This window comes from Notolepis coatsorum (assembly GCF_963971535.1).
Source record: "Notolepis coatsorum genome assembly, chromosome: 13".
Taxonomy (NCBI): Eukaryota; Metazoa; Chordata; class Actinopteri; order Aulopiformes; family Paralepididae; genus Notolepis; species Notolepis coatsorum.
The window spans coordinates 17,259,489-17,270,504 of NC_140177.1; positions in this window are offsets into that span (position 1 = coordinate 17,259,489).

Genomic DNA, 11,016 nt, shown 5'->3' on the forward strand with positions numbered 1-11,016 from the left:
ATAGCAGAGTGGCGCAGCGGAAGCGTGGTGGGCCCATAACCCAGAGGTCGATGGATCGAAACCATCCTCTGCTAAGCATGATTAACGCCAAGAATGCTAGAAGTTGACATCAGCAAAGCAAACAGTGCTTACAGTGTTGAAGGAAGAGCATTCTTTTTTCAAATGACTACTTCCCAATGGAAATAAGTGATACTTAATTGTATCCACTCTAAAAAAGGTAGTTTGTCCAACTAACAATACTTTGAAAAGGTAGTCCAACTACAACCCAACTACACCTGATGCATTCTGATAGCCTGTATGTGTTGGTACAAATTAGTCAACATAAGCCCCAGTGGCCAAATGTATAAGGCACTGCTCTCCTAAGCCAGGGATTCTGTGTTTGAGTCCTGTTTGCAGTGGTATATAGCAGAGTGGCGCAGCGGAAGCGTGCTGGGCCCATAACCCAGAGGTCGATGGATCGAAACCATCCTCTGCTAAGCATGATTAACGCCAAGGATGCTAGAAGTTGACATCAGCAAAGCAAACAGTGCTTACAGTGTTGAAGGAAGAGCATTCTTTTTTCAAATGACTACTTCAAAAATGGAAATAAGTGATACTTAATTGTATCCACACTAAAAAAGGTAGTTTGTCCAACTAACAATACTTTGAAAAGGTAGTCCAACTACAACCCAACTACACCTGATGCATTCTGATAGCCTGTATGTGTTGGTACAAATTAGTCAACATAAGCCCCAGTGGCCAAATGTATAAGGCACTGGTCTCCCAAGCCAGGGATTCTGTGTTTGAGTCCTGTTTGCAGTGGTGTATAGCAGAGTGGCGCAGCGGAAGCGTGCTGGGCCCATAACCCAGAGGTCGATGGATCGAAACCATCCTCTGCTAAGCATGATTAACACCAAGGATGCTAGAAGTTGACATCAGCAAAGCAAACAGTGCTTACAGTGTTGAAGGAAGAGCATTCTTTTTTCAAATGACTACTTCAAAAATGGAAATAAGTTATACTTAATTGTATCCACTCTAAAAAAGGTAGTTTGTCCAACTAACAATACTTTGAAAAGGTAGTCCAACTACAACCCATCTACACCTGATGCATTCTGATAGCCTGTATGTGTTGGTACAAATTAGTCAACATAAGCCCCAGTGGCCAAATGTATAAGGCACTGCTCTCCTAAGCCAGGGATTCTGTGTTTGAGTCCTGTTTGCAGTGGTATATAGCAGAGTGGCGCAGCGGAAGCGTGCTGGGCCCATAACCCAGAGGTCGATGGATCGAAACCATCCTCTGCTAAGCATGATTAACGCCAAGGATGCTAGAAGTTGACATCAGCAAACCAAACAGTGCTTACAGTGTTGAAGGAAGAGCATTCTTTTTTCAAATGACTACTTCCCAATGGAAATAAGTGATACTTAATTGTATCCACTCTAAAAAAGGTAGTTTGTCCAACTAACAATACTTTGAAAAGGTAGTCCAACTACAACCCAACTACACCTGATGCATTCTGATAGCCTGTATGTGTTGGTACAAATTAGTCAACATAAGCCCCAGTGGCCAAATGTATAAGGCACTGGTCTCCTAAGACAGGGATTCTGTGTTTGAGTCCTGTTTGCAGTGGTGTATAGCAGAGTGGCGCAGCGGAAGCGTGCTGGGCCCATAACCCAGAGGTCGATGGATCGAAACCATCCTCTGCTAAGCATGATTAACACCAAGAATGCTAGAAGTTGACATCAGCAAAGCAAACAGTGCTTACAGTGTTGAAGGAAGAGCATTCTTTTTTCAAATGACTACTTCCCAATGGAAATAAGTGATACTTAATTGTATCCACTCTAAAAAAGGTAGTTTGTCCAACTAACAATACTTTGAAAAGGTAGTCCAACTACAACCCAACTACACCTGATGCATTCTGATAGCCTGTATGTGTTGGTACAAATTAGTCAACATAAGCCCCAGTGGCCAAATGTATAAGGCACTGGTCTCCCAAGCCAGGGATTCTGTGTTTGAGTCCTGTTCACAGTGGTGTATAGCAGAGTGGCGCAGCGGAAGCGTGCTGGGCCCATAACCCAGAGGTCGATGGATCGAAACCATCCTCTGCTAAGCATGATTAACGCCAAGGATGCTAGAAGTTGACATCAGCAAAGCAAACAGTGCTTACAGTGTTGAAGGAAGAGCATTCTTTTTTCAAATGACTACTTCAAAAATGGAAATAAGTGATACTTAATTGTATCCACTCTAAAAAAGGTAGTTTGTCCAACTAACAATACTTTGAAAAGGTAGTCCAACTACAACCCATCTACACCTGATGCATTCTGATAGCCTGTATGTGTTGGTACAAATTAGTCAACATAAGCCCCAGTGGCCAAATGTATAAGGCACTGGTCTCCTAAGCCAGGGATTCTGTGTTTGAGTCCTGTTTGCAGTGTTGTATAGCAGAGTGGCGCAGCGGAAGCGTGCTGGGCCCATAACCCAGAGGTCGATGGATCGAAACCATCCTCTGCTAAGCATGATTAACGCCAAGGATGCTAGAAGTTGACATCAGCAAAGCAAACAGTGCTTACAGTGTTGAAGGAAGAGCATTCTTTTTTCAAATGACTACTTCCCAATGGAAATAAGTGATACTTAATTGTATCCACTCTAAAAAAGGTAGTTTGTCCAACTAACAATACTTTGAAAAGGTAGTCCAACTACAACCCAACTACACCTGATGCATTCTGATAGCCTGTATGTGTTGGTACAAATTAGTCAACATAAGCCCCAGTGGCCAAATGTATAAGGCACTGGTCTCCTAAGACAGGGATTCTGTGTTTGAGTCCTGTTTGCAGTGGTGTATAGCAGAGTGGCGCAGCGGAAGCGTGGTGGGCCCATAACCCAGAGGTCGATGGATCGAAACCATCCTCTGCTAAGCATGATTAACGCCAAGAATGCTAGAAGTTGACATCAGCAAAGCAAACAGTGCTTACAGTGTTGAAGGAAGAGCATTCTTTTTTCAAATGACTACTTCCCAATGGAAATAAGTGATACTTAATTGTATCCACTCTAAAAAAGGTAGTTTGTCCAACTAACAATACTTTGAAAAGGTAGTCCAACTACAACCCAACTACACCTGATGCATTCTGATAGCCTGTATGTGTTGGTACAAATTAGTCAACATAAGCCCCAGTGGCCAAATGTATAAGGCACTGCTCTCCTAAGCCAGGGATTCTGTGTTTGAGTCCTGTTTGCAGTGGTATATAGCAGAGTGGCGCAGCGGAAGCGTGCTGGGCCCATAACCCAGAGGTCGATGGATCGAAACCATTCTCTGCTAAGCATGATTAACGCCAAGGATGCTAGAAGTTGACATCAGCAAAGCAAACAGTGCTTACAGTGTTGAAGGAAGAGCATTCTTTTTTCAAATGACTACTTCCCAATGGAAATAAGTGATACTTAATTGTATCCACTCTAAAAAAGGTAGTTTGTCCAACTAACAATACTTTGAAAAGGTAGTCCAACTACAACCCAACTACACCTGATGCATTCTGATAGCCTGTATGTGTTGGTACAAATTAGTCAACATAAGCCCCAGTGGCCAAATGTATAAGGCACTGGTCTCCCAAGCCAGGGATTCTGTGTTTGAGTCCTGTTCGCAGTGGTGTATAGCAGAGTGGCGCAGCGCAAGCGTGCTGGGCCCATAACCCAGAGGTCGATGGATCGAAACCATCCTCTGCTAAGCATGATTAACGCCAAGGATGCTAGAGGTTGACATCAGCAAAGCAAACAGTGCTTACAGTGTTGAAGGAAGAGCATTCTTCTTTCAAATGACTACTTCAAAAATGGAAATACGTGATACTTAATTGTATCCACTCTAAAAAAGGTAGTTTGTCCAACTAACAATACGTTGAAAAGGTAGTCCAACTACAACCCATCTACACCTGATGCACTCTGATAGCCTGTACTGTATGTGTTGGTACAAATTAGTCAACATAAGCCCCAGTGGCCAAATGTATAAGGCACTGGTCTCCTAAGCCAGGGATTCTGTGTTTGAGTCCTGTTCGCAGTGTTGTATAGCAGAGTGGCGCAGCGGAAGCGTGCTGGGCCCATAACCCAGAGGTCGATGGATCGAAACCATCCTCTGCTAAGCATGATTAACACCAAGGATGCTAGAAGTTGACATCAGCAAAGCAAACAGTGCTTACAGTGTTGAAGGAAGAGCATTCTTTTTTCAAATGACTACTTCCCAATGGAAATAAGTGATACTTAATTGTATCCACTCTAAAAAAGGTAGTTTGTCCAACTAACAATACTTTGAAAAGGTAGTCCAACTACAACCCAACTACACCTGATGCATTCTGATAGCCTGTATGTGTTGGTACAAATTAGTCAACATAAGCCCCAGTGGCCAAATGTATAAGGCACTGGTCTCCTAAGACAGGGATTCTGTGTTTGAGTCCTGTTTGCAGTGGTGTATAGCAGAGTGGTGCAGCGGAAGCGTGCTGGGCCCATAACCCAGAGGTCGATGGATCGAAACCATCCTCTGCTAAGCATGATTAACACCAAGAATGCTAGAAGTTGACATCAGCAAAGCAAACAGTGCTTACAGTGTTGAAGGAAGAGCATTCTTTTTTCAAATGACTACTTCCCAATGGAAATAAGTAATACTTAATTGTATCCACTCTAAAAAAGGTAGTTTGTCCAACTAACAATACTTTGAAAAGGTAGTCCAACTACAACCCAACTACACCTGATGCATTCTGATAGCCTGTATGTGTTGGTACAAATTAGTCAACATAAGCCCCAGTGGCCAAATGTATAAGGCACTGCTCTCCTAAGCCAGGGATTCTGTGTTTGAGTCCTGTTTGCAGTGGTATATAGCAGAGTGGCGCAGCGGAAGCTTGCTGGGCCCATAACCCAGAGGTCGATGGATCGAAACCATCCTCTGCTAAGCATGATTAACGCCAAGAATGCTAGAAGTTGACATCAGCAAAGCAAACAGTGCTTACAGTGTTGAAGGAAGAGCATTCTTTTTTCAAATGACTACTTCCCAATGGAAATAAGTGATACTTAATTGTATCCACTCTAAAAAAGGTAGTTTGTCCAACTAACTATACTTTGAAAAGGTAGTCCAACTACAACCCAACTACACCTGATGCATTCTGATAGCCTGTATGTGTTGGTACAAATTAGTCAACATAAGCCCCAGTGGCCAAATGTATAAGGCACTGGTCTCCCAAGCCAGGGATTCTGTGTTTGAGTCCTGTTCGCAGTGGTGTATAGCAGAGTGGCGCAGCGGAAGCGTGCTCGGCCCATAACCCAGAGGTCGATGGATCGAAACCATCCTCTGCTAAGCATGATTAACGCCAAGGATGCTAGAAGTTGACATCAGCAAAGCAAACAGTGCTTACAGTGTTGAAGGAAGAGCATTCTTTTTTCAAATGACTACTTCCCAATGGAAATAAGTGATACTTAATTGTATCCACTCTAAAAAAGGTAGTTTGTCCAACTAACTATACTTTGAAAAGGTAGTCCAACTACAACCCAACTACACCTGATGCATTCTGATAGCCTGTATGTGTTGGTACAAATTAGTCAACATAAGCCCCAGTGGCCAAATGTATAAGGCACTGGTCTCCCAAGCCAGGGATTCTGTGTTTGAGTCCTGTTCGCAGTGGTGTATAGCAGAGTGGCGCAGCGGAAGCGTGCTGGGCCCATAACCCAGAGGTCGATGGATCGAAACCATCCTCTGCTAAGCATGATTAACGCCAAGGATGCTAGAAGTTGACATCAGCAAAGCAAACAGTGCTTACAGGGTTGAAGGAAGAGCATTCTTTTTTCAAATGACTACTTCAAAAATGGAAATAAGTGATACTTAATTATATCCACACTAAAAAAGGTAGTTTGTCCAACTAACAATACTTTGAAAAGGTAGTCCAACTACAACCCAACTACACCTGATGCATTCTGATAGCCTGTATGTGTTGGTACAAATTAGTCAACATAAGCCCCAGTGGCCAAATGTATAAGGCACTGGTCTCCCAAGCCAGGGATTCTGTGTTTGAGTCCTGTTTGCAGTGGTGTATAGCAGAGTGGCGCAGCGGAGCGTGCTGGGCCCATAAGCCAGAGGTCGATGGATCGAAACCATCCTCTGCTAAGCATGATTAACACCAAGGATGCTAGAAGTTGACATCAGCAAAGCAAACATTGCTTACAGTGTTGAAGGAAGAGCATTCTTTTTTCAAATGACTACTTCAAAAATGGAAATAAGTTATACTTAATTGTATCCACTCTAAAAAAGGTAGTTTGTCCAACTAACAATACTTTGAAAAGGTAGTCCAACTACAACCCATCTACACCTGATGCATTCTGATAGCCTGTATGTGTTGGTACAAATTAGTCAACATAAGCCCCAGTGGCCAAATGTATAAGGCACTGGTCTCCTAAGCCAGGGATTCTGTGTTTGAGTCCTGTTCGCAGTGTTGTATAGCAGAGTGGCGCAGCGGAAGCGTGCTGGGCCCATAACCCAGAGGTCGATGGATCGAAACCATCCTCTGCTAAGCATGATTAACGCCAAGGATGCTAGAAGTTGACATCAGCAAAGCAAACAGTGCTTACAGTGTTGAAGGAAGAGCATTCTTTTTTCAAATGACTACTTCCCAATGGAAATAAGTGATACTTAATTGTATCCACTCTAAAAAAGGTAGTTTGTCCAACTAACAATACTTTGAAAAGGTAGTCCAACTACAACCCAACTACACCTGATGCATTCTGATAGCCTGTATGTGTTGGTACAAATTAGTCAACATAAGCCCCAGTGGCCAAATGTATAAGGCACTGGTCTCCTAAGACAGGGATTCTGTGTTTGAGTCCTGTTCGCAGTGGTGTATAGCAGAGTGGCGCAGCGGAAGCGTGGTGGGCCCATAACCCAGAGGTCGATGGATCGAAACCATCCTCTGCTAAGCATGATTAACGCCAAGAATGCTAGAAGTTGACATCAGCAAAGCAAACAGTGCTTACAGTGTTGAAGGAAGAGCATTCTTTTTTCAAATGACTACTTCCCAATGGAAATAAGTGATACTTAATTGTATCCACTCTAAAAAAGGTAGTTTGTCCAACTAACAATACTTTGAAAAGGTAGTCCAACTACAACCCAACTACACCTGATGCATTCTGATAGCCTGTATGTGTTGGTACAAATTAGTCAACATAAGCCCCAGTGGCCAAATGTATAAGGCACTGCTCTCCTAAGCCAGGGATTCTGTGTTTGAGTCCTGTTTGCAGTGGTATATAGCAGAGTGGCGCAGCGGAAGCGTGCTGGGCCCATAACCCAGAGGTCGATGGATGGAAACCATCCTCTGCTAAGCATGATTAACGCCAAGGATGCTAGAAGTTGACATCAGCAAAGCAAACAGTGCTTACAGTGTTGAAGGAAGAGCATTCTTTTTTCAAATGACTACTTCCCAATGGAAATAAGTGATACTTAATTGTATCCACTCTAAAAAAGGTAGTTTGTCCAACTAACAATACTTTGAAAAGGTAGTCCAACTACAACCCAACTACACCTGATGCATTCTGATAGCCTGTATGTGTTGGTACAAATTAGTCAACATAAGCCCCAGTGGCCAAATGTATAAGGCACTGGTCTCCCAAGCCAGGGATTCTGTGTTTGAGTCCTGTTCGCAGTGGTGTATAGCAGAGTGGCGCAGCGGAAGCGTGCTGGGCCCATAACCCAGAGGTCGATGGATCGAAACCATCCTCTGCTAAGCATGATTAACGCCAAGGATGCTAGAAGTTGACATCAGCAAAGCAAACAGTGCTTACAGTGTTGAAGGAAGAGCATTCTTTTTTCAAATGACTACTTCAAAAATGGAAATACGTGATACTTAATTGTATCCACTCTAAAAAAGGTAGTTTGTCCAACTAACAATACTTTGAAAAGGTAGTCCAACTACAACCCATCTACACCTGATGCACTCTGATAGCCTGTACTGTATGTGTTGGTACAAATTAGTCAACATAAGCCCCAGTGGCCAAATGTATAAGGCACTGGTCTCCTAAGACAGGGATTCTGTGTTTGAGTCCTGTTTGCAGTGGTGTATAGCAGAGTGGCGCAGCGGAAGCGTGCTGGGCCCATAACCCAGAGGTCGATGGATCGAAACCATCCTCTGCTAAGCATGATTAACACCAAGAATGCTAGAAGTTGACATCAGCAAAGCAAACAGTGCTTACAGTGTTGAAGGAAGAGCATTCTTTTTTCAAATGACTACTTCCCAATGGAAATAAGTGATACTTAATTGTATCCACTCTAAAAAAGGTAGTTTGTCCAACTAACAATACTTTGAAAAGGTAGTCCAACTACAACCCAACTACACCTGATGCATTCTGATAGCCTGTATGTGTTGGTACAAATTAGTCAACATAAGCCCCAGTGGCCAAATGTATAAGGCACTGCTCTCCTAAGCCAGGGATTCTGTGTTTGAGTCCTGTTTGCAGTGGTATATAGCAGAGTGGCGCAGCAGAAGCGTGCTGGGCCCATAACCCAGAGGTCGATGGATCGAAACCATCCTCTGCTAAGCATGATTAACGCCAAGGATGCTAGAAGTTGACATCAGCAAAGCAAACAGTGCTTACAGTGTTGAAGGAAGAGCATTCTTTTTTCAAATGACTACTTCCCAATGGAAATAAGTGATACTTAATTGTATCCACACTAAAAAAGGTAGTTTGTCCAACTAACAATACTTTGAAAAGGTAGTCCAACTACAACCCATCTACACCTGATGCATTCTGATAGCCTGTATGTGTTGGTACAAATTAGTCAACATAAGCCCCAGTGGCCAAATGTATAAGGCACTGGTCTCCTAAGCCAGGGATTCTGTGTTTGAGTCCTGTTCGCAGTGTTGTATAGCAGAGTGGCGCAGCGGAAGTGTGCTGGGCCCATAACCCAGAGGTCGATGGATCGAAACCATCCTCTGCTAAGCATGATTAACGCCAAGGATGCTAGAAGTTGACATCAGCAAAGCAAACAGTGCTTACAGTGTTGAAGGAAGAGCATTCTTTTTTCAAATGACTACTTCCCAATGGAAATAAGTGATACTTAATTGTATCCACTCTAAAAAAGGTAGTTTGTCCAACTAACAATACTTTGAAAAGGTAGTCCAACTACAACCCATCTACACCTGATGCATTCTGATAGCCTGTATGTGTTGGTACAAATTAGTCAACATAAGCCCCATTGGCCAAATGTATAAGGCACTGGTCTCCTAAGACAGGGATTCTGTGTTTGAGTCCTGTTTGCAGTGGTGTATAGCAGAGTGGCGCAGCGGAAGCGTGCTGGGCCCATAACCCAGAGGTCGATGGATCGAAACCATCCTCTGCTAAGCATGTTTAACGCCAAGAATGCTAGAAGTTGACATCAGCAAAGCAAACAGTGCTTACAGTGTTGAAGGAAGAGCATTCTTTTTTCAAATGACTACTTCCCAATGGAAATAAGTGATACTTAATTGTATCCACTCTAAAAAAGGTAGTTTGTCCAACTAACAATACTTTGAAAAGGTAGTTGTAGTAAATTCCCACAGAACCCTACAATAATTTGAGGTTATTGTAGTACAGTACAAATGAGATTGATTATCTGGAAGGAGGAGAAAGGGATCATATTGATAGAATTGTTGATCTCTTCATCTGACTTAAAGCAGATTGAAGAATTAAACGTGTAGCCAGACAAAACCATGAACTATAGTCCAATTCAACATTTATTTGATCAGAGCCAGAGGCCAAGGTGAATAGGACAAAATATTATCAGAAAACATTAACAGGGCTGTCTGTGTACAGAAATCACAATCAGGTTTGCATTCTCAAACCTCAATATGTACATAAACAGTCACTTGGTAACATAATTTGAACATACATTGACCATACTGCACACATTATACATGAGTAAATCTGGTTTCAGAACTTAAACAACAAATGGTGTTTCCCATGTATTTACTCACATAAAATGCAACACAGCACAGCATCAGTCAGTCTCTCGGTGGTGGAGCGGTGGAGCCACAGACCCCTGGGGTTGGTTTGGTCTGGGGCTCCCGAACTCCCATTTTGTATCCCCTTATATACTATAATTTCTAGCCAATAATGGTACATTTTACTAATACAATTGATCCAATAATGCGTCTCCTGTGGGCGATCTCCTGTGGGGGCTGGCAGCCCCCACCTCTGGGTTGTGGCGACGTGATGGGACAGAGATGGAGGGGGCCTGTCGGTGGCCCCCGTCGGTGTGGTCTTTTGCTGAGTACAGAGGGGTTCTGCTGGTGGCCCCCGTCCGTGTGGTTGCTGTGTGAGTCTTCTTTCAGTAAACAGAGGGGGGGTCTTGGTGGCCCCCCTCCTTGGTGTGGCCGCTTGATGAGTACAGAGGCCTGTTCCAATAAACCTTTTACCAACTGTATCTCCCGTGTATATGAATTTACACATTTCTAATATTATGATTTACTCTTTTGATACTAAACAGTTGATTAATAGATAACTTTGTTTGTGACTTAGTGTCCATGACTAATCATCTCTTCAACAAGTCTAAACTGGTCTGCCCTGTGTTCAACCCAGCTGTCTCTGCTTCTACATTTACATACAGTCAATTCGAGAAGGTGTTGTTTGTTCTCTAAATTAGTCATTGCTTGAGTGGGGGTTGAAATAACTGTTGCTGCTGTTATCTGATGCAACTGTCTCAAGTATGGTTCCTTATTTAGCCACTGAGTCCACTCTGCTATTGAAAGGTAGCTGTGATGATCTCTGATTATTCACACATATTATTTATGAAATTCCACGTCAATATTTACCACATAGTCCAACTACAACCCAACTACACCTGATGCATTCTGATAGCCTGTATGTGTTGGTACAAATTAGTCAACATAAGCCCCAGTGGCCAAATGTATAAGGCACTGGTCTCCTAAGACAGGGATTCTGTGTTTGAGTCCTGTTTGCAGTGGTGTATAGCAGAGTGGCACAGCGGAAGCGTGCTGCCATAACCCAGAGGTCGATGGATCGAAACCATCCTCTGCTAAGCA